Genomic DNA, 26733 nt, shown 5'->3' on the forward strand with positions numbered 1-26733 from the left:
CTTCATAAAAGTCGACATCATTTGACTCCAAAATAACATGTGCATTCAAATCATAGAACCTATATGCTTTGCTATTCACAGCATATCCAATAAACACACATTTATAATCCCTACTAGCAAGTTTGACTCTCTTAGGGTCAGGAATCCTAACATAAGCCAAACAACCCCAAGTTCTAAAATATGATAGGCTAGGTGTTTTATTTTTCAAGATCTTATAAGGAGAGATTTTGGTTTTTGACTTAGGGACCCTATTTAGCACATAGCAAACAGTCAATAGGATTTCTCCCCACCAATGTGAGGCAACACCTGAACTAAGCATAATAGCTACTATAGACTTAGTAAGTGTCCTATTTTTCCTTTCAGCCTTTCCATTCATTTCTGGTGAATAAGGTGTTGTGGTTTCATGAATAATACCACGTGATTTATAAAATTCAATAAATAAGCTAGAACCATATTTTGTGTCTCTATCACTACGAAGTCTCTTGACTTTCCTATTATATTGATTTTCTATTTCAACTATGAATAACTTAAACATGTCAAATGCTTCACTTTCATTTTTCATAAAATAAACAAAAGTAAAGTCAGAACAGTCATCAATAAAGGTTATAAAATATCGTTTGTTATTTCTAGTCAACTTTCCATCTAATTCACATATATCAGAATGAATTAAATATGGAGGTTCAGAATTCCTAATAACCGATTTACGAGGTGTTTTTGTGATTTTTGCCTGACTATAATAATCACATTTAAGAAACTCATTTAAATTCAATTTTGGAATTAATCCTAAGTTACTCATGTTCTTAATGATAGGCTTATTAACATGACAAAAAGGAGCATGCCAAATATTAAAAGTACACAAGGGGTAAACAGAAACATTCACTTTATTAATCTCAACATTCAACTTAAACATGCCTTCAGTAGCATAACGTTTTCCTACAAACATATTGTTCTTAGTCAAAGTAAATAAATCTGCTCCTATAGTCTGAGTGAAACCAGCCTTGTTTAGAAGATAGCCTGAAACCAAATTTTTCCTCATTTTTAGAGTGTGCATCACATCCTTCAAAGTTAAGGTTTTTCCAGATGTGAAGTTCAATTCCACATTACCAATTCCAGCAACAATAGTGGTATGGGAATCACCCAACAACACTTTCTTATCTTCGGTCACAACAGTGTATGTTTTGAACATACTTCTATCATAGCAAACATGACGGGAAGCATTAGTGTCTACCCACCACACATCTGATCCACATATGAGGTTGATCTCAGAAATCATAGCAACAAAATTATGCTGCTCTTCAGTCAGGTTAACACTAGGAGTAATGTTTGGCCTGTTCCTGCACTTACATGCCATATGACCTGGTTTCCCACAATTAAAGCATATGAAAGCCGCATCATTTCTAGGTGGTTGTTGTTGTGGCCTATTTTGGTTCCTTTGAAGGTTCCAATTCAAATTAACTCGGGTGGTATGGTTTTGGATTGGTTTGCGGTTCTGATTCATAAAATTCTTTTGAGTGGGTTTCAGAACCGCAGTGGATCTTTTAGTGTTATTAGAAACAATAAGTACTTCTTCTTTTAAATCTTGTTTTCGAGCTTCCTCCTTAATTCAGAGGTGTGTAATCAGACTTTCCATCGAAAATTCTTTTGTTTCGTGCCTCAAAACTTTTTAAAATCTTTCCACGAAGGAGGTAATTTATCAATAATTACAGCAACTTGAAATTGGTCATTTAGAGGCATACCTTCTAAAATAATTTCATGTGCTATTTTTTGTAACTCGTGAGATTGAAATTCCACTGACTTGTCATCAGTCATCTGGAATTTGAGGTAGCGGCTGACAACGTTTTTTTTTGACCCAACCTCCTCAGTGTCATACTTCCTATGCAGAGCTTCCCAAATTTCTTTGGCAGTTTTTTCTTCAGCAGTATAGTAGTCATACAGATCGTCTGTTAACCCATTGAGTATATAATTTTTGCATAGAAAGTCAGTTTCTGTCCATTTTTCAGCAGCACGAACATCGGCCTCAATACCATCTTCAGGAACAACCGGCTTTTCAGAAGTAAGAACAGAAGCTACCTTCTTTGTGGTAAGGTAGAACATCATCTTCTGTCTCCACCTTCTGAAGTGAGCTCCTTCAAACCGGAATGGTTTGTTGATTTCAGCAATACGATTTGATTGTTCGGTAGCCATCAGCAGTATTTGAACCATCTTAAAATTGTTGGGACAAGAACTCAGAAACAGGAACAGAACGAACAAAAATAAGTGGGCAGAGTCACGGACAATGTCGCTTTTTTTAAGACGTTTGCGGAACTGCCAGAAAATTGCAAGCAGTATGAACTCCAGTCGCCTCCAAGATAAAACAGCCCTCTATAAATACGATTTTGTATTACAACCGTACAAAATCGTTTCTGCCTACACTCTCAGTTTGCTCAGTTTCGAAATATAGAATGAATGAAAATTAATGTGTTTAAAACGAGTCTATATCTCACATCTCTGATTCAGTGGAGAAGAATGTGGGAATAAAATCAGGAAGGTGGAGGAGACTGGGTTTGTGAGAGAGACACGTTCAGCAAAAGAGAAGTTAAAAAACGTTCAGAAAAGACTAATTCAGAGTGTTTAATTAAATAAAAATTAAATACGAAATAAAAAAATATAGATTTTACACCACACCAACCCAGACCGGTTCGATTCGGACGGTCAACAGCGACGGGGCGCACGCATGTGGTGGTCAACCAAGAGGTAGGTCCTCACACTTTCACAAAAGTGGGTACCCCTTGGGGCACACCCCAAGTGTGTGAGGACCTCCTTAATAAGTATCTCCACCAAGTGCTTTGAAATGAATGTGAGATACTTTCCACCTTGAAAACTCAAGGGCATGGGCTTTTTTTCATAAATTAAAATTGGGCCAAGCCCAACAGAAAGTTTGAGCGAATTGATGCGTAAGTTGCATTGAGGAGACAGACACATCCTCCCTACTTGCAGGATGGATTCTTGACATACATCACAAGCTCATCCTAAATACGAGACAGACGGCCAAAATAGATGGACACATCTTCATCCTTGCCTTGCTTGCATTCTCCTAGAGATGCCTTCAATTGGCATATATGGGTCTCATCCGCAAACCATCGTTTAAGATAAGTCCATAGTGTTTACACATCATCATAGTAAAAGACGGTGGAGTGTAGATATGGTGGGATAGTGTTGAGTGAACTTGATGTCAACATCAAATTTGTTTCGCTTGTAATGAGTACGAATAGCCCTCGCGCACTTGATAGGGGTCAAAAACCCCTATCTTTGGGTACGGTTTTAGGACGGGTTTTAGTGTTATTTCGTTAATAAGCGAGCAATTCTCGCATTTAAATGCTTTTGCGTGAGTTAGTTAGAAATTGGAAATGCTTTATTTACTTTTCGTCGTTTTGGCCAATTTTATGATCGATCTAGGCAAATACGGCCAAAATGGCATGCATGTTTTAATTTCGTTATCTTTTCAGGCTAATTGATCCATCAGAAGTCGCACCAAACAAAGCGTTTGCTAAAATGAGTGATCGACGGGTCAGTTTGGCCTTTGAACTAATGTTTTCTGGAGTTGTGCATGCGCAGGAATAAGTTCGGGCGGAGAACACGTTGTTGGCATTCGGCGACCGCACGAGAGCATATCGGGCAAAACTGCTCGCCGAGCGGCACTCTGGAGGCCTGCTCACCGAGCAGGCTGAGCCTGCTCGCGGCGAGCAGTGCCTGCTCGGCGAGCAGACCTGGGGGAATTGGTCAAAAAGACCAATTCCGCCCCCACGACGCCACGACGAACCCCACGACTTCCTACCTGCATAAGGATACGAAATAGGTTAGAAAAATGGGCCGAGCCACGACTATAAATAGTTTTTTCCAATTATAAATTAGATATCTTTTATTATTTGTAATTTTCTTATCCTTCATCTTGAGAAATCCTCTCCACCTCCTCCATACCCTTCAAACCTCCATTGAAGACGCCTCCGAAGCTCCGTTCACCGAGGATTGCTCAAGCTCCATCCTTAAGTCCTATGAAGACGCCTGCATTGGTACACAGGTTCTCTGAAAGGGATTTTTCTTCTTTTACACTCTGTCTAGCCTCTGATACATGTTATGAATCCTAGGCTTATTGTAACTTCGTGACAATATTTCCATCTTTGATATATATTATAGTTCTTGTTTATTCAATTGTTTTAATGCTTTAATCTTTGTCTTACGCTTTGTCTGATTGGTTTAACTCATTCGATAATCCCAAAATCAAGTTGGCACATATTGCGAGCTGAATCTGACCTAGTCAGTGCCTATAGGATTGACGATCCTATAGAAGATTAAGCTCAAATTACTGAGCCTTAGAGCTAGTTTCGGCCTTACAAGGGAATCACGAACTAGAGACTTTAGGAGGATAGGTCGGGTTAATCGCCTCAGACACAAGTGACTTAGGTTTTAATTCAATTGCGTATATAAACTATTTTCATTATCATCGTATCACTTCATGTTCCTTCAGATAATTGCATTGGTAAAAGATCACTTAGGAGTAGTTTAACGTAATTAGGGGTAAAGTAACTTAATTAGGCATAGAATAACTTAGCTAGGAATAGTATAATTCAACCTAGGAGTAGATTAATTTAGCAAAACCAACTCAAAACCCCCAAAGCCTAGATAACATCCGAGATCGAGTAGCTCGGTACTTGCAGAAATAAATTCTGTGGACGATAACCTGGACTTAAACCAGAAATTTATTACTTGATAACGACGGGGTACACTTATCCCTTAATGAGTCTTTGCAGAGACGCATCATAGTTTTTGAGCGTTCAGCTTAGGCACCATCAGCACTCATCATAATTCGAACTATGCAATTTAATTGGTGTGATCATGTTCCCTAGATTGTGCTTCGAGCCAAGAAATAGGTCATCTTGACCTTCTTTTCACCATTTCTACTTCGGTTATCCTCATTCTCAGTATCACCAGCCATAATCTCTTATGGGTTTTGAAAATAAAAAAGACTTGTTAAGAAAATTATATGGCTCTTATACCATTTTAATTTCACCTAAAAATGGGTAAATTACAACCATAGCCAGTGAACTAAACCAATTTTAACATTTTGACTACTGATTTTCAATTCTTAACGGTATGACCACTGAACTTTACATTTTTTAACATCGGTGTAACTCAACTTTAACCTACTCAAAATGACCGTTAACGACCTCAAAATAAAAATCTGCAATAATTAAAGTTGTTCTTAATGACATTTACCATGAAACCAGATTTTTTATTTTCCAAAATCACATTTTTTGGACTTTTTTCTCTCTAAAAATTTACTTTATCTCTCCTAACCAAACAACACCTAAATGACCTCAAAACAAAAATTTTCAAGAACTAAAGTTTCATAGAATATTATTAACTCCTCGAATTTTTGATTTTGAGGCCGTCAATATCGTTTTGAAGCGTTGAGTGGCCACCGATGTTAAAAAATGTAAAGTTCTGAGGACATACTCTTAAGAATTGGAGTTCAATGGCTCTAATGTTAAAATGGTAAAGTTTAGTGACCATGAGTGTAATTTACCCCCTAAAAAATTCATCTCTCTCTTACTCTTTCATTCATCAATCGCTGTCTACACTCCTAATTCTAATACCGTTTCCCATATTTAGAAAAATCCCAATAAAATGTAACGTTTTCTAATTTGACAAACACTCCTATATAAAAAGTAATGCTTCCTATATTGACAAGGACCCATAGAAAGTAATATTTCCTATATTGACAAACATTCCTAAAATATCTCAATATAAATCCTTTTTTTTTCAAAATTTCTTTTTTTTTTCAATACAGGAAAGTTTATACTTTGTACAGTTTATGAACATTACAATAAGAATTCCCCAATTAGGTAGAAATTAAAAATAACTAGTGAGAAAAATTCCTATTTCATTTTTAATGTTCTCGTATCTCTCTTAAATTAAATTAACTAATTCCTAGTTAAAACATTTACTTTTAAAAAAATAATCATATTTCCTTTCTAATGTTCCCACCTCTCGCTTATATTAAATTAGTTATTTCCTAATTAAAACATTACATTTTTTCAAAAAGAAATTCCTATTTCCTTTCTAATTTTCCCTCCTATGTGTTAAATTAAATTAATTATTTCCTAATTAAAATATTCAGTACTTTTTTCTTAAAAAAAATTCCTAATGTCTCCCATCTCTCTTATAAATTAAATTAAACTTCCTAATCATGTCTTATAATATCAGAAAAGGCCAAGGAAGAAAAATAAGCTCTCTTTCTCTGGAGCAGAGAAGTTTAGCCGGTAAAATCTCAATCCTGTAGTATAACTATTTATCAATTTACACATGCTTTTCATGAATCTTCTTGTTCCCTCTGTGTGTAATCATGTTACTAATTAGTTTATTATTCACTTAATTATGTATTAGGATAAATAGTTAATTTTTAGTTAGGGCTTACAATTTGCGAACTACTTTGCTCTGATGAAATGTTTTGGCCCTTTATTTTGTGTCTTATTCTTAAATCTAGCTTGTCACTGTAGCACAAAAGGGTATCTGATTCCTGGAATTAGGATTATAAATTGATAAAATTTAATTAGTTCAAACAAAATCTTCTGATTAATTTAAGAGTAAAGTTCAAATAAAACTCCCGTGGTTTCACTAATTTTCAGATAAAGGACTGTGGTTTACTTTTTGTCAAAACCATTACTGAGGTTTTCAACTTTAGCAAAATAAGGAATTTTTCTATTGATAGTATTAAAATCACCCTTGAAGATTTTAAAAATGACATATTTTAAGAACTACTAATATTCTAAGCAACATTAATTCTTAAAATTTTTTATGTCGAGATTATTTAGATGATGTTTGGTAAAGAGAGAAAGTTAATGTTTAGAGAGAGAGTTCCAAAAAAAATGATTTTCTAAAATCGAAAATGTAGTTCCATAGAAAATATGATATTGAACAACTTTAATTCTTGAAAATTTTCATTTTCAGGTCGTTGTAGATAGTTTTGATAGCAATATTAAAAGTGTGAAACCTCAATTCTCCTTTTGACAAAAAGTAAAACACAGTCCTTTATGTGAAAATTAGTGAAACCACGGGGAGTTTTATTTGAACTTTATCCTTAATTTAATTACTTATGAAAAAGTAAGTATCAGCATAGGATGGAAGATGGGTTGGAATAAGGCACAATGGTTTGAAATCATAAAAATAACATAAAAAGACTTACATTTGAAGACATGTTTTGAAGTGTCATAGATGCAATAAATCACATGTGTGGCTGAAAATTCCTGCTGGTCCTGCCTGAAAATTCTCTCCTATATTCATAGTTTTGATTGTTGTGTATTGCTTAAGAGATGGAATAGAGTTTCTAGCCGTTGCAGTATGTAATTCAATGTTAGGATGCAGTAGGTCTTGTGGTTTAATCTATTTGGCACTAGGAGCTTTTTGATACTGCAAAAGCTTACTTTGTGCTCCTTGTGGATTTGATTTATTGACCTTTTCTTTATGTTACAAGGACAGATGATATATTTGCTAACATATAGGTAAGAGGAAGGCAGGAAGCTAACCTGTGAACCTATGTTGCACACAAACTCTTTTTCATTAGCGTTTCCCTTTCCATTTTATTTTTTTCTGGGTTTCATTTCTGTTTTCTAGCTAAATTTTCTAGAAATAAGATTTGGTGGTGTCAGTTTCTAGTTTCCATTTGGGTTTCCATTTCGGTGCAACATAGATATGAACATTAGGATGGAATATGCATTTCTTTGCCAATTGATAAGACAATAAAATATATTCCTGAGTTGAATGCAAAGTTCTGTATGTATCAATTTGAGGTGCAGCTGTCTATGCAAATTTTGATTTTAGAAAGTCTAGATATTTCTCATGATTTCTTAGTTGTGTGAAAAGGAGTGGATTACTAAAACCTGAAGATATTATATCCTAATTTCCTTTGCAGAGTAGCCTATAATGGCAGGTAGAAATGGCATGCCTCGTGAAGCCTATAATGACAATCCTGGCCCTCCTTTGCCATATCCGCATGCGGGTCCTGTAATGTTGGAGGATAAACTAGAAATGCAGCATGTTGAAATCAGCAGGCTGGTTTTTTATAACCGTTGGCTGATGGAGGATCGGATGGTTCTTCAGCAAGAACTTGGTGCTGCTAAAAAGGAACTTCATCGCATGAATCATGTCATAGGAGAAATTCGTATAGAACAGCAAGTTACTCAAAAAAACTTATTGAGAAAGTCTTGAAGCTAGAGGCTGATCTTCGGAAAACTGATGGTGTGAAGAATGAAGCTGCACAACTCCATGCAGAAGTTGAGAAACTGAACAGCTTGAAGCAAGAGCTGCTTGGACAAATTGAGTCACTGAAACAAGATATTGCAAGATCGCAAGCTGATAATCAACACATTCCTCATTTGCAGGGTGAGATTAAGGGACTTCATCAGGAGCTTATGAATGCTAGGTTTGTGTTTGGATTGCTTTTTAATTCTTTGTAGTCCTTATCAGAAAAAAATCATCATAATAAACCCGAAAATTGGATCCTTGTGTTTCAGGAATGCTATTGATTATGAAAAGAAAGCAAACATTCGGTTGGTGGAGAAGAGACAAGCAATGGAGAAGGACATGGTTTCCATGGCTGATGAAATTGAAAGGCTACGTGCAGAACTTGGGAGTACTGGTGCTCGACCCTGGCTTGCAGGTATAACTATCACACATTTGCTTTTAGAAGGTTAGTTTTAAATGTGAGTTCCTTCAATTGCTTTTCATGTTAATTGATTTCTGCTATTAATTTTATGATTTAAGGCGGAAATTACGAGATGACATATGGTAACCGTGAGGGATTTCCAGCTCCTTGTTATGGAGATGGATATGCAGCTTATATGGCTCCATACACAAAGAATTAACTAACTTGTGCCAGCAGTTTCAGCAATGAGATGATGAAACTTCCCGAATTGATTCGGGAAATGCTTTCCAATCTTTTCACAAATCAGTTTAGACAGAGTTTTGAAAGGAGGCCACCCTTGCTTCATGATCAGTCTTACTAATCTACTATGTTGCTAATCGAGTAGCGAACTGGGTAAACAATTCTTGTGTGCTTGTTTGTTTTTCGTTTTCGTAATTGCATTTATTCCTAACATTGTCTTTGATAAATCTACACATGCAAATTACATCTATAATATATATTTACTTTTGGTAAGAGAATCATTAAATTGATGGAAAAAACAACAATGAAGGAAATCATATCTCCAATTTCTTTTAGCCTTTCTTAAAAATCCAGAAATATATGTCATTCATAATATAATATAGGGTTAATTTCAAATAAATTCCCGTGGTCTCACGTTTCAAGAATTAAAGTTGTTTAATATCATATTTACTATGGAATCACAATTTTTTATTTTCAAAATCATGATTTATGGAGTTCTCTCTCTAAACATTAACTTTATCTCTCATAAAAACAACACCTAAATGTCCAAAACCTAAAAAATGGAAGAATTAAAGTTGTTTAAAATATGATTTCATTCTTGAAAATTTTCATGTTCAGATTGTTCTCACAACCAAATTTGACAAAAAAAAAATTTGTGAAACCACGTGGTTTTATTTGAAATTAACCCTAATATATATTTACTTTTGATAGGGGAATCATTAAATTGATGAAACAAACAACAATGATGGAAATAGCATCTCTAATTTCTCTTACCTTTTCTTGAAACTTCCATCATAATATAATATATTTACTTTGATTCGGAAATTTGTGATAGAATACAACAATATATATTTCAAATATATTGAAAATTGATTTGATATCACCTAAATGGTTTCTACAGCAGGCTTAGTAAGACGATTGAAACTCTTGTTCCAATTCTAAATCTTCTTCTTTACTTAATATTCTATCTCCAAATATTGATAAAAAGCACAAAAATAGAACCAATATCATATACTTTAAGCCCATGTTACAGTTAGATTGTTTGAGTTAACCAAACCTGTGATAAGAAAAACTTAGGAGTGTATAGAGAATAATATATATAGAGAGAGTAAAGCATAATTTTTTCATGAAGGAGAATAGCCAGTTATAATTATATCACATATTAATTATATATAAAGTTCGATATATTAATCAAAGCACCTGCCATATCACATTAATTATTTCAATTGAATAAAGTAGCTATTTTCAAAAAAAATTGAATAAAGTAGCTAGTTCAGAGTAGGAATTAATTTATGGATACCATATAATTGGATTTTTTTCCGAACATCTGTATTTTGACCTTCAAAATGAGGATGATATCTCCATTTAGGCCTCAAAAGTACAGAAAACTACGAAGAAGAAAAAAATCAATAACAAGGCTGTGTAAATTCCAAACACTGATCTGATGGTGTATAACCATAATTGGAATTCATCCATGTTGGATCAAATAAATAAACTTTGAGGCACATAGGAAGAGTATAATTGCTGGAACAAAATTCTTTTGCCTTACTACTTGTATTGATGGGTATTTATAGATTACAGACATGACTCTTAGTAAACAATATTAACTCTCTATAAATACAGATATAGAAATGACTATTGGATAATGATACTTGGTGTCAATGTGTTTGCTTCTATCATGAAAGATCAGATTTTTAGCCAATACAATAGCTGACTTATTATCAACAAAAACATCAATTGCTCCATCTAGAGCAAACTTCGAACTTGTTAACATCTGTCTTAACCATATTGCATGACAAACACAAGAAGCTGCTGCAACATACTCTGCTTCACATGTTGAAAGTGTAACAATTGCTTGTTTCTTAGAACTCCAAGCAAAAACAACAGTTCCCATAAAAAAAATACAAAACTAGTTGTGCTCTTTCTATCATCAATATCTCCTCCCCAATCACTATCACTGAATCCATACAATCTGAAATTGTTTTGGGAAGAGTAAAATAAATCATAATCCAATGTACCTTTCATGTATCGAAGTATTCGTTTTGCTGCCTCCATGGGAAAGTGAAAGCTAAAAAGCGAGAAAAGAGGAAAACGAAGCAGAAACAAAGCGTACCGAAATGCGAAAATTGCACAAGATAAGGGGAAGTTGAGCTCCTTCAGGAAAGCGAAATAGAGTAGGGATTCTCAGGTGGGGGAAATTTAAAAGAAGAAAGAAGAGAGGCGAAGAGTTTGTAAACGGTTAGAAGTGTATTGATGGAAGAGTTATAGCTCAAGTAAGAGTTATAGCTGAGTCAAAACAGTTATGGATTCAAAAAAGCAGACAAATCATTATGACCAGCCACCAGGAGTGCGAAAAGAGAAAGGGGAAAGACGTCAAAGTATCAGACCTACGTTCAATACTAATACCTAAGGGGGCAATTGTTTCTCCCACAATTACGTAAGAACTAATTGAAAGGGATCAACGTAGAGAAAGTGCCAGAAAGAGGAAGAGCCGGAAAACACTTCTCAATCAGTACCATCTGCAAGAAACAGAACAGGTTAACCAAAAATGACAGAAGAAACAGAGTTTTAATGAACAACAGCTCGCTAGCTAGAAGAACATGGAGTAAGAACGTGGAGTGAGAACGTGGGCAATTCAAGTACGTGGGCAAAGAAATAGTGTTGGGGTTTTGTGTCCTATAGACAATTGATCTAGGATACAAACTTAATGTAAATGAATTGTTCTTTATATCATTTGTTTAATGAGATATATGTTTTATAACTATATAAAGGCAATCCCTTTTAAGCACTAAATAAAGTCTAATAAAAGGAAATCTGTAAGTTTGTTTAAAGTGATTATAAAGTGTTCATACAAGCATGAAGTGAGACAAAACTTTATAATAAACTAATAAACTTAAAGCCACCCCAAGTCAAGTGATATGTTTAGGATTGATATATCACTGTTGAGACTTGTGTGTAACAATGTCTTCTGTCCGACAGAAAGCTGATCTCACAAGCTTCATATATATAGATATCTGGAAAGTTACATAGATCCGGTGAAACGTTGTTCATTAGGATTGGGGATCCGATTTGAGATAACAGGATGGGTAGATTCATCCTTGTCAACTGTTCATCTCATTGGTATTACTGGGTATAACTAATCCTCAGACTCAAAGGAATGTTAATTAGTCATCCTGAATTACTGAATGTGAGACTTTGATCTTGCGGTCCCACGATCCTTAACAGAGATGACTATGGGGTGTGAACTGCAAAGGTTAGGTGTCACAGGAAGTAATGTCAGGGTAGTTATACATTGGATTGAGCATTTTATCACTCCCGATTAATGGGAGATACATCCAAGGATCGCTTGTGGAAGACTCGACTCTAAACCCTTGCAAGATGATAGCTTAAGAGTAGAAATACATATTTCACTTAACCTATCTATTTGAGTTGACTCGGCCTAGACAAGTAAAACGAACGTCTCGCTATATGTGACTTGACATTACCCATAGTCATAAGATTCAGTTCAAGGATGTAGTTGATAAAGGATCGAATTATACCGTAACTAATACGAAAGGGTTAACGGCAGAATCAACCTATCTTCTTAACGGACTCTGGGGGAATGATTACAGACTTGCCAATAACATACTTAGTACATCATTCCGTTATGCAAGGATTAAATATAATTCTTGAAGAAATTAATTTAATAGTTGCATACGGCCAGAAGTAGTAAGAACCTAATGGATCACACATAAGACTTGGAACCAAAAGAGAGATGGATGTTATTAATAGATGGAAGCCCAATTGAGCCCAGTAAGGCCCATTTAAATAGAGGGGGGCCGAAATTTGTATGTAATAAATAAGGAATTATTTTAATTCCATTAATCCTAATTTGATTAGGTTTGTGAATTAAATTAATTAAGAGATAATTAAGTTAGGAGTTTTAATTAGACTAATATACTTCTATTATTATCCAATTAGGTTATTTATTATTATCCTAGATATATTAGATATATAATGAGATAATAATTGAGAATCCTATTCCAAATTGAATTCCTATTAAGTAACATATTCCTATCTAACTAGGGTGTAGATACAAGTGATTATATATACCCCCTCTATACATGAATTTCGACCTAGCCTTCTCCCTCCCCTCTTGGTGATTTTCGAAATACTCCATTAGAGAGAGAAAGTGAATTTGTCTCCCCAAGTTCGTGGACAAGAATTCATACGGTTTCCATCGATCGATTAATTTCATCTATCTTTCTTTCTCTTTGATCGTGTGTTGATTAATTAGAGGCAATATATTTTGGTTTCATCTCATATGGTTGATTCTAACTTAATCTCACTATGTTCATGAAAGAAGGAAAAACAAACAAAAGGGAGAAATTCGTTTTTCTTCACCTACATCAGGTCAGTTCGCTATTTCGCGGATTCCCGGAGATCGGACCGTCAGATCGTCGCGATTTTTGGACAGTATCTTTTAGACATATTCTTCCATGTTTCCACCGAAGGGATTGTCGTGTAGAGGTTTGGAAGGTCTGTTTCAGATAGGGGCAGTTTGGTAAATAGTTTCCATCTCTTTTGAAGTTGTAGGCACTTCGTTTGCAACGGTAGATTGTTCATCAAAAGGTATTCCTTCTTATCCCTCTTTATATGAAATAACGATTAACGAATTCTATGGTTAAATGGAAGTAGGCTAAAATTTTTATATTTCCGCTGCTATACCTTAGCCTAATTTCCAACAAATAGAGCTCTTCGCACAAAGGGAGCTCACTAGAGAAACGTGGGTTAGTGGAACAGAAACGTGGGCACGGTAATTACCACCACTAATAAGCCACCGTATTTAAAGAAGAGAAAGGCAAGAAGAAGGGATCCAACTCAAACCAATTCAACAAAATGAAATCAAATCAAACCAAATTCTAGTGGAATTCAAACAATTCTCACATTTCGGGCTCTAGCTATTCTGCAACCTTAGTTTATTCATTCGAATTTAACTTTCAATTTGTAAGCTCTAGCTCTAGTGTCTCAGTTTTATCAATAAAACCATTCAAATACAATGCAAGCAATGTTTTTCCCTTTGACTTATCTCTTTTGCAACATCTTAGTGTAGTCATAATCAATCTTCTAGATTCCACTATGAACTTTAAGCACTTTTATGTCTGTTAAGCTTTTTAAACTTTCGTTTGATTAGAAGTTAGATCTTAGCTCTTACCTCTTTTTGTAGTTTTTTGACAAAGCTACTGGCACGCTCGCAATCCGATCCAATACACACAAGAAAGGCACCAAACAATTTTGGTCAATTCCAATTATTCAAGCAGTTGATTTTAAGCTGTCACACAATCTTTTGATTTATAAGTCAGATTTCCAACTTTTGTAATTTTTCGCGCTCACAATCCAATTCACTCTCAAGAAAGGCGAAACAAACAAACAATGGCACACTCGGTGGGACTAAATTATGATGCCAACACTCAATCATAGATTCAATGGTGAATTCCAATTTTACCGTGTCTCGGGATACAGAATTTGTACCTAGTAATACAAGACAAGGATTTGATTCAATGCAGAGTTCTTTGGAGATTCTCACCGCTTTGCGCAACATGTAGAAAAAGGTGGACAACATGACCAAACTACTCATTGATGGTTTTGCACAGCAGCATATAATGGTGGCCCCAATAAGAACTAGGAGGGTTAAAGCTAAGACAAATATGGCTATTTCTCCTATAAAGGGGAAGGAAGATGTGATGGTGCTTAACCCACCACAACAAAGGAAAAGTGGCAGAAATTCATAGCAGTTCCTCATTGGAACGTTATCCCACTCATTTACCAAAGAAAAAGCCAAACAATGGAGACACAAGCTGTGTGGGAGAAAGCAGGCTTGAGGTATCAGTTCTGGTGCAAAAAACTGAATGGAAATCGCCCACAAAAAATCTGCCTAAGAAGAAGCAGAAAGATCCCAACAAGAAAAAGCCTAAGGGTTTAATCGATTCAGATGGCATTCTTGAACCATTTAAACAGAGGTGCATATTTTTGGTTCTAAGGTACTTCATTTACATCTCTGCTTATGATTCTGTATCCATTTGGACTAAGCAAAGACCAATGGATATTTTATTATTTGAGGAGATCACTTAGAATTGTTGTTGGGGAAGAAAGAAATAAATGGTTAATAGTATCACTCTGTTAGTTCTGTTAGCCCTATGTTTTTATTTCTTTGTTTTTTTATTTCCCTAAAAATAAAATATCTATAGAAAAGAGAGGGAAATTGAAGATTGATGAGATTTAATGGAGTTTGTTTTGGATGGAAGAGAAGCAGAAGGTAAGAAAGAAGAAGAAGAATAAGAAGTGTCAAATGTGTTTGAGCCATTTTATGGTAAAAATTCTAATCAACCACTTAAGTTTTTTTTTTTTTTTGCATTTGATCAATATGTGTTTATTAATTTCATTAACGAAACATATGGAGGGGACAATTGTTTCACCAATATTTTTATTTAGGCCAATTTCATAATTTATCTACTTAATTTGGCCCAAATTAAAATAATTGATGGAGTTGGGGGACAATTAGGCAATTTAATTTAATTTGGCTTGGATTTGGTATTATTTTACCAATTGTATTTTTTGTCAAAATATATGAGAAATTAGAAGTATTGGACCGATTTGGTAATTTACCAATTATTCTGGCTGAATTGGGTAATTAACCAATGAAATCAATGGTGGAGCTGCTACAAATTCGTGGAAGTTGGGAAGTTGGGAAGTGGTGATAGTGGGTAGGTAGTGGAGCTGAAACATGGGTTAGTGGGGGAAAGCAGTTATGGAACTTCCATGCTGAGCAGTTAGAGAACTTCCTTACTGAAACGTGGAATGTACTTGCTGAAACATGGAACTTTCTTGCTAGGAAGTTTCCAACATATTTTTTACAGCAGGAAAATATAATTCATCAGCAAAGAAAAAAACAATTAGTGGAGGAGAGCAGTTACGACACTTATTGGAACTTCCTTGCTGAAACATGGAACTTACTTGATAGACAGTTACCAACTTATTTTTACAGTATAAATACAAATTTTGGCAGCAGGAAGAGGGATCCAACTCAAAATCCAGCTCAATCAACAATAAAAACAATCAACAAAACAATGACTCAAAAGTCTTAGAAAAATCACTACAACAATTATTGTCAATGTCTTTCAATTTTCAATTGCTTTAGTTCTACAAACTTTTTTGCAATTTTAAATTCCAAGTTCTTCTAATTCAAAACTTTCTTTCAGAATCTCAATTCTAATTATTCAAGCAGTTCCTTTTATTCTCAATTTCAATTTCGGCATCGTTTTCTTCAACTAATCTCGATACCAGTAGATATAATTGATGAACTTTAAGCTTTTTTTATATCCTTTAAGCTTTCACACAATCTTTTGATTAGAAGTCAGATTTCCTACTTTTGTAATTTTTTCACAAAATTACTAGCACGCTCGCAATCCAATTCACTCTCAAAAAGGGCGAAATAAACAAACACTAACGTAATGTAACACAATAAAATTTAGAACCCTAATTTTAATACACTAGTGGTAGCACACAATCTAATAAGAAGACTTTCAGTGATTTTGTCTCACTCTCAATCCAAAGAAAAACGATATTGTTAATTAATCATGTGACTATGATGCTTTCGAATAAGGCTAAGAAGAGCATTCGGACATCCCAACTATGTTGGCACCTCCTATCACTTACCTAGCCAAACCCGAATATTATAGATAAGATAAAAAGAGTACAAAATACAGAGAGAGAAGCTAAAAAAATGTAAATAAGCAACATTACACAAGTCATCAAAAATATATGATTGACAAAACTCAAAAGCCGAGTTCCACCAAATCAAATTAGAGGCTGTGACGCCAAAACGGGCTAAAGAGTCTGTCGTCCTATTGCCTTCACAGTATATATGAGCGACGATAATCTCCATCTGAGCACACAGTGATAGGGCATCGTCTAGTGTGTGTAAGTGTGTTTATACGGATGTTGGTGTGATATGAGTGAACTTACGGAACTATGGATTTTATCTTTATAAGTGCTCTAAATTCACTAGACGTCACGACTACTTAGGGGCAAGTGTACCCCGTCGTATCAAGTAATAATCCGGTTAAGACCGGGTATCGAATCCACGGGATTTATAATTGCAAGTATTAAACGACTCGGTTTGATACATTATTTAAGCGGTGAATACTTTAAAAGGGGTTTTGGTGACGACTACCAACTATTCCTAAACTATTGGTGAGACCGGTTTTATGCGACAGTTACTCCTACGAAGTGCAATGGCGATGATGAGTTATAAATATGACAAACAAAGACTCCGAATATATACGATTAACAATCTATCCTTACAGAGACGACTACGTGTAGGTTGACCGACCCGTGAGGTACTTAGACTACGTTATTCCTAGTCAAGGCGTATCTAATGCTGGGGATCAGAAATTAGGGCCCGTAAGTTCCGTGGTGTGTCAATTCCTACAATTTCCGGAACGTCATTTCCGGTAAGGCAACACCTATATGAATCCCTAAAGATAGCCCGAATGGCGGCGGAAATCGCGTTCCCCTACACGATAGTCAATTATAAGTATCAAAGCAAGTAATAATCATTAACACGTATATAGAAACGGAAATTGCAAGTCATATATCATAAATATGGAGAATAAAAATGGTGAATACAACCAAGCCTAGTACATAGGAAGAGTGCAAGCTAGTTAGCAAGCGAAGAGGAAAGAATCGGCCCTCGGAACTCGCCAACCGGACTCAAGGCCGTCGCTTAGGACTCGGAGGTGGAACGTTCGAGCTTGGTGAATCGGGGAAGGAACGGATCTTTGATGGAATGCCGGGATCAACGAACAAGCCCGAAAGGGGAGAGTTTTTATTACATAAATCAAGTCTCACACCAAGATTATACAAAACAATATAGAAAGTAATCTAGGAGTAGATAGGTAGAAGTCCCCTGGTGTGTGTGTAAATGAGTGCTAGTCACTCTTATTTATACATCAAGCTAAGGGCAGAATTGTAATTTCACAAGGTGCAAGTATGGAGGTACATAATTTGGTGCAGAATCCTCAGGACACGCCCTGCGTATGGGAGGAGACGCCCTGCGTGTCTTGCTATACGCCCCGCGTGTCTGAGCTCCTGGTATCTTATTGCTCGAATTTCCCTATGTACGCACCGAGTGTCCCAAAACACGCCCCGCGTATTGCTAGTTGACTTAGGGGACAGTGTAGTCTGACCTTCAGGATTGGGTTAATCATGTCCTGACAAACACCATACGCCTTGCGTGGTGGTGGACACGCCCTGCGTGTGCTGAGTAGATCCCATGTGGTGGTTCAGGATTGATCAATCATTTCTGACTCACTTGTCTACACGCCCCGCGTGGATGGGAATACGCCCCGCGTGTGTTGAATTCTGTACCTGCGAAATACACTTCTCACGAGCCGAGTTAGCTTGATATTTTATTCTCTAAATTCAACTAAAAATAAAGGAAATTACCGGAAAGCTCGGGTTTTATTTATATTTCATTATTTTATTAAAACACATTATTTTTGTAATTAAACTTATTTATTTAACTCGAAAATAGACCGTAAACCACGCTAAAAGATAGGGACAAAATTCCCCTATCAAACCTCCTCGGACTGTAAAGTTTTACTTGTCCTCAAGTAAAAGAAATCGAAAGACAAGGGATTGAGATGATTAAGAAACAAACCTTCGAGGTTTTACCAAGTGCGTGGTTTCAAAACTACAGTTTTATGCAAAGGTTTCGATGAGTAACTACGCAAACAATTTGAGTACAAAACTTGTTTGAAACCTCCATGATCAAGACTAATAGGCGATATTAACGGGGGTTGATTATCTTTGGAGAACCCGATAGTACCTCACCAAGGGATTTCGCTCTTACGCTCAATTTTAGGTGGGTCGGTGTTTTATCGCTCTTCTTTGTACTTACTCGAGATCACGTTGAATTTGCATTTTTATCCGGACCTTTCCTCCTACTTTTATGGTTTAGGCAATATTAAAAACGAACCCGGAGGGGGGGGGGGGTTGTAATGTGGGAGGCTCTTTAGTGGGTGTTTGAGAAACTCAAGTTTCGAAATACCAAATTATGATCGCACCGCATTCTGCTCCGGCCTTAGCGAATTCTATAAGATATTTCAAAATTGCTCGAGTGGAGCTTGAGAATGCTTTTTTATTAATTTTTTATTGTATCCTTTGCTTTGATAGAGGCACAAAAACAAAATTTTGAAAGCTTATGGTGCTCATTTGCTAAGGTCGTGACTTATTTCGGATAATTCGGGTGCAAATTGATTTTGTCGGTATTCGGACAAGAGGAAAAAGGGTTGAATGATAAAAGGGTATTGAAAAAAATGGGTTATTAGGCGCGAAGGGGTTTCCTAATGTTTAATGAAAACGAGAAAAATAAATAAGGAAAAATTAGCCTAAGTGGGTTCGGTTTCTCATCTATTGTCGTTTATTTTTTACCAAAAGTAAGTGTACTTAACCCAGTATTTGATGCAAATTCTATGAGTCGAGTGAAGTCAAAGCCCTCGAAAAATTGTGAAAGAATTAGAGTTCTCGTACGAACTCTTTTAGGCTCAAAACTAGCTCACAAAGATTCGGGTTTCAATTGTGTACTATCAAGTTTTCACTAAATTCTCAACTATCCCGTTTTTATTGCCTTTTAAACTTTATTATGGAAATGACTCGTGGGTTAGGACTCAAATGCTTTTAATTAGTACAAACCTACATTTTGCATAAATTCCCTAACTTCGAAACTAAGACCAAAATTTCTTAATGAAAACAATCCTTTATTTCAATGTCTTTACTTTTAAGGACAAATAACGGAATTATAATTGATTTCCGAGGGAGGTGGTGTGTCGGAATGATTAATGAGCTCAATAAATTTGCTTAATTATTTTGACATTTATTTGATTTTTTTTTATTTTTTATTTTTTATTTTTTTATTTTTGTTTTTGTTTAGTGCAAAACAAGCTGAAAGTGCGGGGTTTCACGGCCCTCCGCGTGTTTAAAAATGACGTTTATTCCAAAAACGGCGCAAAAGAAAAGAAGAAAAACGAAAACAAAAATAAAGATAAGGCTTGGAAAAGAAGGGGCCCAGACCGCTGGTCCCCACGCAGGGCGTGCCAGAAGAGGCGCCCTGCGCAAAAGGTGCTTATTAAACAAGTTGGGATCAGAGGTGGGAACACGCGGGGCATGCCCAAGGGGACGCCCTGCGTGTTTCAGCTCCTGGTCTCGTTATTGCGTAATTAACTGGAACATGCGGGGCGTGCCCACAGTGGTGCCCTGCGTGGTCGTTAAATTTTTGGGCAGAGACTTAAAGACGCGGGGCGCAATTGGGGATGCCCCGCGTGTTTGAGTCTCTGAATAGTTATTAAGCACAAAAATGAAGGGACGCGGGGCGTGTCATGGGGTACGCCCTGCGTCGATTTATTACAAAAAGTAAAATTAAACGAAAAACAATACGAAACACAAATCGAAATAACTAAATTAATAAAATAAACAAAAAATACAAAAACAAAGAAAAACAACAACATCATAAAAATAGGAAAAGGGACGGGAGCTATTGTGGGGGTGGATTGCCACGAATGTTGAAGTGGGCGAAGAAGGTGTCGGTGAAAGCGTCAAAGTTGGCCCGATCCTCTCGTCGTTGTGCCTCAAACGCATCAAAACGAGTGGTGAAAGTGGAGTGATCCATGAAGCGGTGAGCTTCAAGGGTGTCGAAGCGAGTAGTGATGGTGGCGTTGAGGCTCTCGAATCGAGAATCAAAATGGGCCCGGTCTTGACGTTGTTGAGCTTCCACCGCACCCAACCGAGAATAAATGTCATTGAAATCAGGGTTAGGTGGTGGGCTGAAATTAAGCCCCATGTCCGAGTCCGAACCGCTATCCCCGTCATAGTGGGTGGCCTCCGCGTCTTGGGCTGCCCCCGAACTTTCTCCCGGACCGGAAGTAGGCTGCCCAATTGATTTGAAAGCATTTTTACTTAGCGGCCGTGATTCGTGGCTTGGAAGGCGGTTCAGGGTGTTAGCACCGAGGGCGGAGGTGGCGAAGATAGTGATGAGGTGGCCCAAACCGAGTTGAGCCCGCTTTCGTCGTGGCATAACGTGGAGGTGGACCGCCACGAGATAAGACCAGTCGTAAGCGAGCTTATTTAGAGCACAATAGAAGGCCAGAAGCTCGTGAATGTTTACTTTGACGGCCTCCGATTTCCCCGAGAAATAATAATTGATGAACCGGTGGAGAAGTTGGAGGCCGGGGTCTCGGATGCATGAGGGTCGAAGGTTGGAGACGTCAAATTTGTTGGACCCGGTAATGGAGGTCCAGAATTCCTTAGTGGAGACGCCATCCGGCCAAACAGCGATACCCGCCTCGGTTTGTTTGGTGAGTGCGGATCCATTGAGTGTCAATGGAGAAGGGGTGGTTATGTAGGCGGAAGGTAAAAAGAGCCGCTCCCGGGACATTGTTGGACTCCATGGTGGTGAAAAATTCCAACACCAAGGAAGGATAAACATGATGACGAGCCCGGAAGTGGTCCTCCAAACCAAGAGTGCGGAGACGCTCTCTAAAGGCATTACGGATGTGATCATGCTCGAGAACATCCAAAGTGAAGTATGGGAGGATCAAGGGTTGATTGCTGGAGAGGGCTTGATATGCCTCGGCTTCGGCCTCGGAAAGGAGGTGGAAAGGTGCCCGATATTATCGGGTGAGGGGTGGGGTTACTTTCCGGTCGGGAGAAGGTGGATTTTGTGTGGGGCGAGCGAAGCGAGCATGAGTGGCCCATGGGGGACGGTCAATCGCTTGTCGCTTGCTTCGGGTCAAGGTTGTATAAGGGGAAGTAAGGGTGTAGAGATGATGAGAAGAATGATTTGTGAGGAAGAAAGGGTGAGAGGAAGGGAAGTTTAAATAGAAAAAGAGGGGGGAATCCAAGAGTTTTCGGATTCCCAGGCGGGACACGCGGGGCGTGAGGGGGCCACGTCCTGCGTCTCCCACCGCCTGACTTTTATTTGATTGGACACGCGGGGCGTACCGTGAGGGATGCCCTGGGTGTCAAGCCTCCTAGATAGATTGTTCTAGGAGAAAGTGGAGACGCGGGGCGTACCGGAAGGGACGCCCTGCATCCGCGCCTGATTTTTTTTTTGAATTCTTTTGAGTCTTTTCAAATTTTTATGAGTTTTAATTGTGTATTTAGTGTTTTTGTTATTTTAATGAGTAATTAAGAAGGTAATTAAGGTAAATTTATTTGGAGATTTGAAAAGGTTGTGATGTGATTGGAGAGAAAGGGAGGTGGAGTGGAGAAGTGGGAAAGGTTTTTGGGGAAGGGGTGATTGATGGGAGAGGAAAGAAAAAAGTTGCCATGGGGAACATGCATTTCGCAGCTCCCCAGGATACACGGGGCGTGTAGGCAGGGATGCCCCGCGTCCTTGGCACGTGTCCGTTTATTTTTCCGAAAGGGGGAACACGCAGGGCGTGGATTAGGGACGCCCCGCGTCCTCTGTAATTTATGCTATGAAAAAGAGCAGAGCCCGGAACACGCGGGGCGTACGGGTGGATACGCCCCGCGTAAATTTGGATGTCTAAAGGGGTTTGTTTTTCTTTTAATTTTTGAGAAAAAATAAAAATAAATAGTACCAATGTAGCAGGACATAAGAAAAACATCACACGTAAAATAAAGAAAACGAGCAAATAAATAAGTCGGGTTAGATATATAAACAAGTGGTTTGAGAAATTCAAACTGATGCTACGTTTAGAGTCGGGGTAGCTCGACTTTTCCTCATCCTAGGTGAATGCCTCTAATCGCGTAAGATATCCAAATTCTTGAATAAACAACCCATACCTACAAAACGGATTGTTAGCTTCAAAGAAATCTAACAGAAACCAAAAACTATATTTACAGAAATTATCGAAGAGTTTAGTTTGCTCCCTTTTTTACTCCTTTGGAAGTTCAAAAAGAGCGAAATGTTCCGATGTGGAAGGAACCTCCGACTCTTCTAACTTTGGATTTATGTCCATGGGTCCACGCACAACCGACTCATCGATGTCCGTTTTCTCAAAACTGAAACGACTTTTGTTCCTTAGGGGATCCTTTTGAGGGAACTCAATTAACTCGAGCTTCCTGTCTTGGCGAACCGAATTGAAATCTCGCATTGATTCATCCGCGGCGGAATCAAGAGGAGATTTAAATCGGGCCCATAGATCTCCTATTTCCCTGAAATATGTATCATTGTTAGATAAACTTTCATGAATATCGTTAAGTAAAGAGTTTATCACATCGAATTGCGAAGTTGGGTGTGGGCGTTCGTCATCCATGCGGTTATCCTACCGATGACGACTATGAAGCATCATACTATGAAACAAATCATTAGTAACATACAACGAAATAAGTTATTCACAAAAAGAAAAAATAAAATTTACAAATGCTTAAACTAACAATAAAACGTTTTTGTCTAATATTGCAAGAAATTATAAATCCCCGGCAACGGCGCCAAAAACTTAATAGGGCGTCGTCTAGTGTGTGTAAGTGTGTTTATACGGATGTTGGTGTGATATGAGTGAGCTTACGGAACTATGGATTTTATCTTTATAAGTGCTCTAAATTCACTAGACGTCACGACTACTTAGGGGCAAGTGTACCCAGTCGTATCAAGTAATAATCCGGTTAAGACCGGGTATCGAATCCACGGGATTTATAATTGCAAGTATTAAACGACTCGGTTTTATACGTTATTTAAGCGGTGAATACTTTAAAAGGGGTTTTGGTGACGACTACCAACTATTCCTAAACTATTGGTGAGACCGGTTTTATGCGACAGTTACTCATACGAAGTGCAATGGCGATGATGAGTTATAAATATGACAAACAAAGACTCCGAATATATACGATTAACAATCTATCCTTACAGAGACGACTACGTGTAGTTTGACCGACCCGTGAGGTACTTAGACTACGTTATTCCTAGTCAAGGCGTGTCTAATGCTGGGGATCAGAAACTAGGGCCCGTAAGTTCCATGGTGTGTCAATTCCTACGGTTTCCGGAACGTCATTTCCGGTAAGGTAAAACCTATATGAATCCCTAAAGATAGCCCAAATGGCGACGGAAATCGCGTTCCCCTACACGATAGTCAATTATAAGTATCAAAGCAAGTAATAATCATTAACACGTATATAGAAACGGAAATTGCAAGTCATATATCATAAATATGGAGAATAAAAATGGTGAATACAACCAAGCCTAGTACATAGGAAGAGTGCAAGCTAGTTAGCAAGCGAAGAGGAAAGAATCGGCCCACGGAACTCGCCAACCGGACTCAAGGCCGTCGCTTAGGACTCGGAGGTGGAACTTTCGAGCTTGGTGAATCGGGGAAGGAACGGAGCTTTGATGGAATGCCGGGATCAACGAACAAGCCCGAAAGGGGAGAGTTTTATTACATAAATCAAGTCTCACACCAAGATTATACAAAACAATATAGAAAGTAATCTAGGAGTAGATAGGTAGAAGTCCCCTGGTGTGTGTGTAAATGAGTGCTAGTCACTCTTATTTATACATCAAGCTAAGGGCAGAATTGTAATTTCACAAGGTGCAAGTATGGAGGTACATAATTTGGTGCAGAATCCTCAGGACACGCCCTGCGTATGGGAGGAGACGCCCTGCGTGTCTTGCTATACGCCCCGCGTGTCTGAGCTCCTGGTATCTTATTGCTCGAATTTCCCTATGTACGCCCCGCGTGTCCCAAAACACGCCCCACGTATTGCTAGTTGACTTAGGGGACAGTGCAGTCTGACCTTCAGGATTGGGTTAATCATGTCCTGACAAACACCATACGCCCTGCGTGGTGGTGGACACGCCCTGCGTGTGCTGAGTAGATCCCATGTGGTGGTTCAGGATTGATCAATCATTTCTGACTCACTTGTCTGCACGCCTCGCGTGGATGGGAATACGCCCCGCGTGTGTTGAATTTTGTACCTGCGAAATACACTTCTCACGAGCCGAGTTAGCTTGATATTTTATTCTCTAAATTCAACTAAAAAATAAAGGAAATTACCGGAAAGCTCGTGTTTTATTTATATTTCATTATTTTATTAAAACACATTATTTTTGTAATTAAACTTATTTATTTAACTCGAAAATAGACCGTAAACCACGCTAAAAGATAGGGACGAAATGCCCCTATCACACAGCCACAAACACTGTTGGATCAAATAAATAAACTTTCAGAGGTACAGAGGAAGAGTAAAATTACGGGAAGAAAATTCGCTTACCTTACTACTTGTATTGATAGGTATTTATAGATTACAGACATGACTAATCATAAATACAATAACTTTCTGTAAATACAGATGACTCTTTGTGAAACAATGTTAACTCTTTATAAATACAGATACAGAAATGACTCTTGGACAATACACTGAACCAAATCAAAGAATATTGATTATAAGTTTATTATTTCAAAACACCTCCTTAAACTTGTAATTTTTTATCCCTTAGTAACACCAATAACAGTTCTTAATCTGCTACATTTTCAAACTTCATCGTTATTGATCTCTTCACTCTAGCCGTCATCGTCCATATTATTATCTCCATCGTTTTCTTCGAAATTCATTGTCATTGACATCTTCACGGTGGCTTCCATCATACACATTAGTATCTCCATCATTTTCTTCCTCCTTGTCATCATCGGTATCTTCCTCGTGGTCATTGTCAGTATCATCAACATCACCATTATTACTGTCAATGCCCTGAAGTTCTTTCGCTCATCTCTTTCTCTTCTTAACTTCATTGATTTCTTTTTCAAATGGGTTTGATGGCAATTCTTCTATGGAAAATATCTCCTTCATTAGCTCAATCTCACAGTTGATCTCAACATTTGTACCATAGGCTGGTGTTAAAACTTCCTTTTCCTTGACAGTAGTAATTGAGAACAATTATCATTAGAGCTATTCTTGGTGTGTTTTTCACTGCCATTGTCCTTTGCTGCTTCTTCCATAAGCTTGTTTTGCTTCGTGCCCGATGCTTTGATTTCTTTATCCAGCCTCTTCCTCTTTTTAGTTACTTCACAAGTTTGCACCATTTTCATTGCACTAATTTTATTCTTTGGTTTTACTTCATCTCTGTCGTCCTCATTAATCTCTCTGTCTGAAAACTCCGAATTTTCATCAGCCCATTTCAATACACCATCTACATGATCGCTTATATATTTCATGTATGGATGAAGTGCAAATTTCTCAATTCCAATATCTTCCTTTAAATGTCGATAAAGACGAACCATTGTAAGTTCCTCATAATTGGCTTTAATATAGGAAGCTCTCTTCATCATGTCCATGCTAATGTTGAACTTACTTGGAACTTCTTTCTTCTTACTGATTGGATCAGTTTCTGGCAAAAGAATCATGACAAGAGAATCTTCCATTTTCTCCTCATCATCAGATACATTGTCTTGTACCTTAGCATCTCTTTTACCAATTTCTCCTAAATCCTTAGAATTCTCATCATCATTATTTTCTAAGGATTCCACCAGACATCGCATGACAGGTCTCTTCTGTACATCCAAAGCATATTTCTCCAATCTTAAATCCTTCTCTAACACCCTCTTGATCTCCTCAAAGGTCAAAGAATCAACTTGTTCTTTGATGTCATTGATGCAGCAACACATAGCTTTCCACATCTGTGACTTGATCTCCCATGAATCAATGGTGACTTCTCTTTTCATCATGATTCTCAATTTTCAAGAAAATTTTTGTCTGGCTCTGATACCAATTTGTTGGATCAAATAAATAAACTTTCAGAGATACAGAGGAAGAGTAAA

General features: G+C 37.4%; 1 pseudogene; it reads left to right on the forward strand.

The window, feature by feature from the left end:
• The first annotated feature begins 7959 nt into the window (after positions 1-7959).
• On the forward strand, positions 7960-8900 carry LOC136220454 (protein FLX-like 3; annotated as a pseudogene).
• The last annotated feature ends 17833 nt before the right edge of the window (positions 8901-26733 follow it).

The sequence above is a fragment of the Euphorbia lathyris genome, chromosome 2, assembly GCF_963576675.1.
Source record: "Euphorbia lathyris chromosome 2, ddEupLath1.1, whole genome shotgun sequence".
Classification (NCBI taxonomy): domain Eukaryota; kingdom Viridiplantae; phylum Streptophyta; class Magnoliopsida; order Malpighiales; family Euphorbiaceae; genus Euphorbia; species Euphorbia lathyris.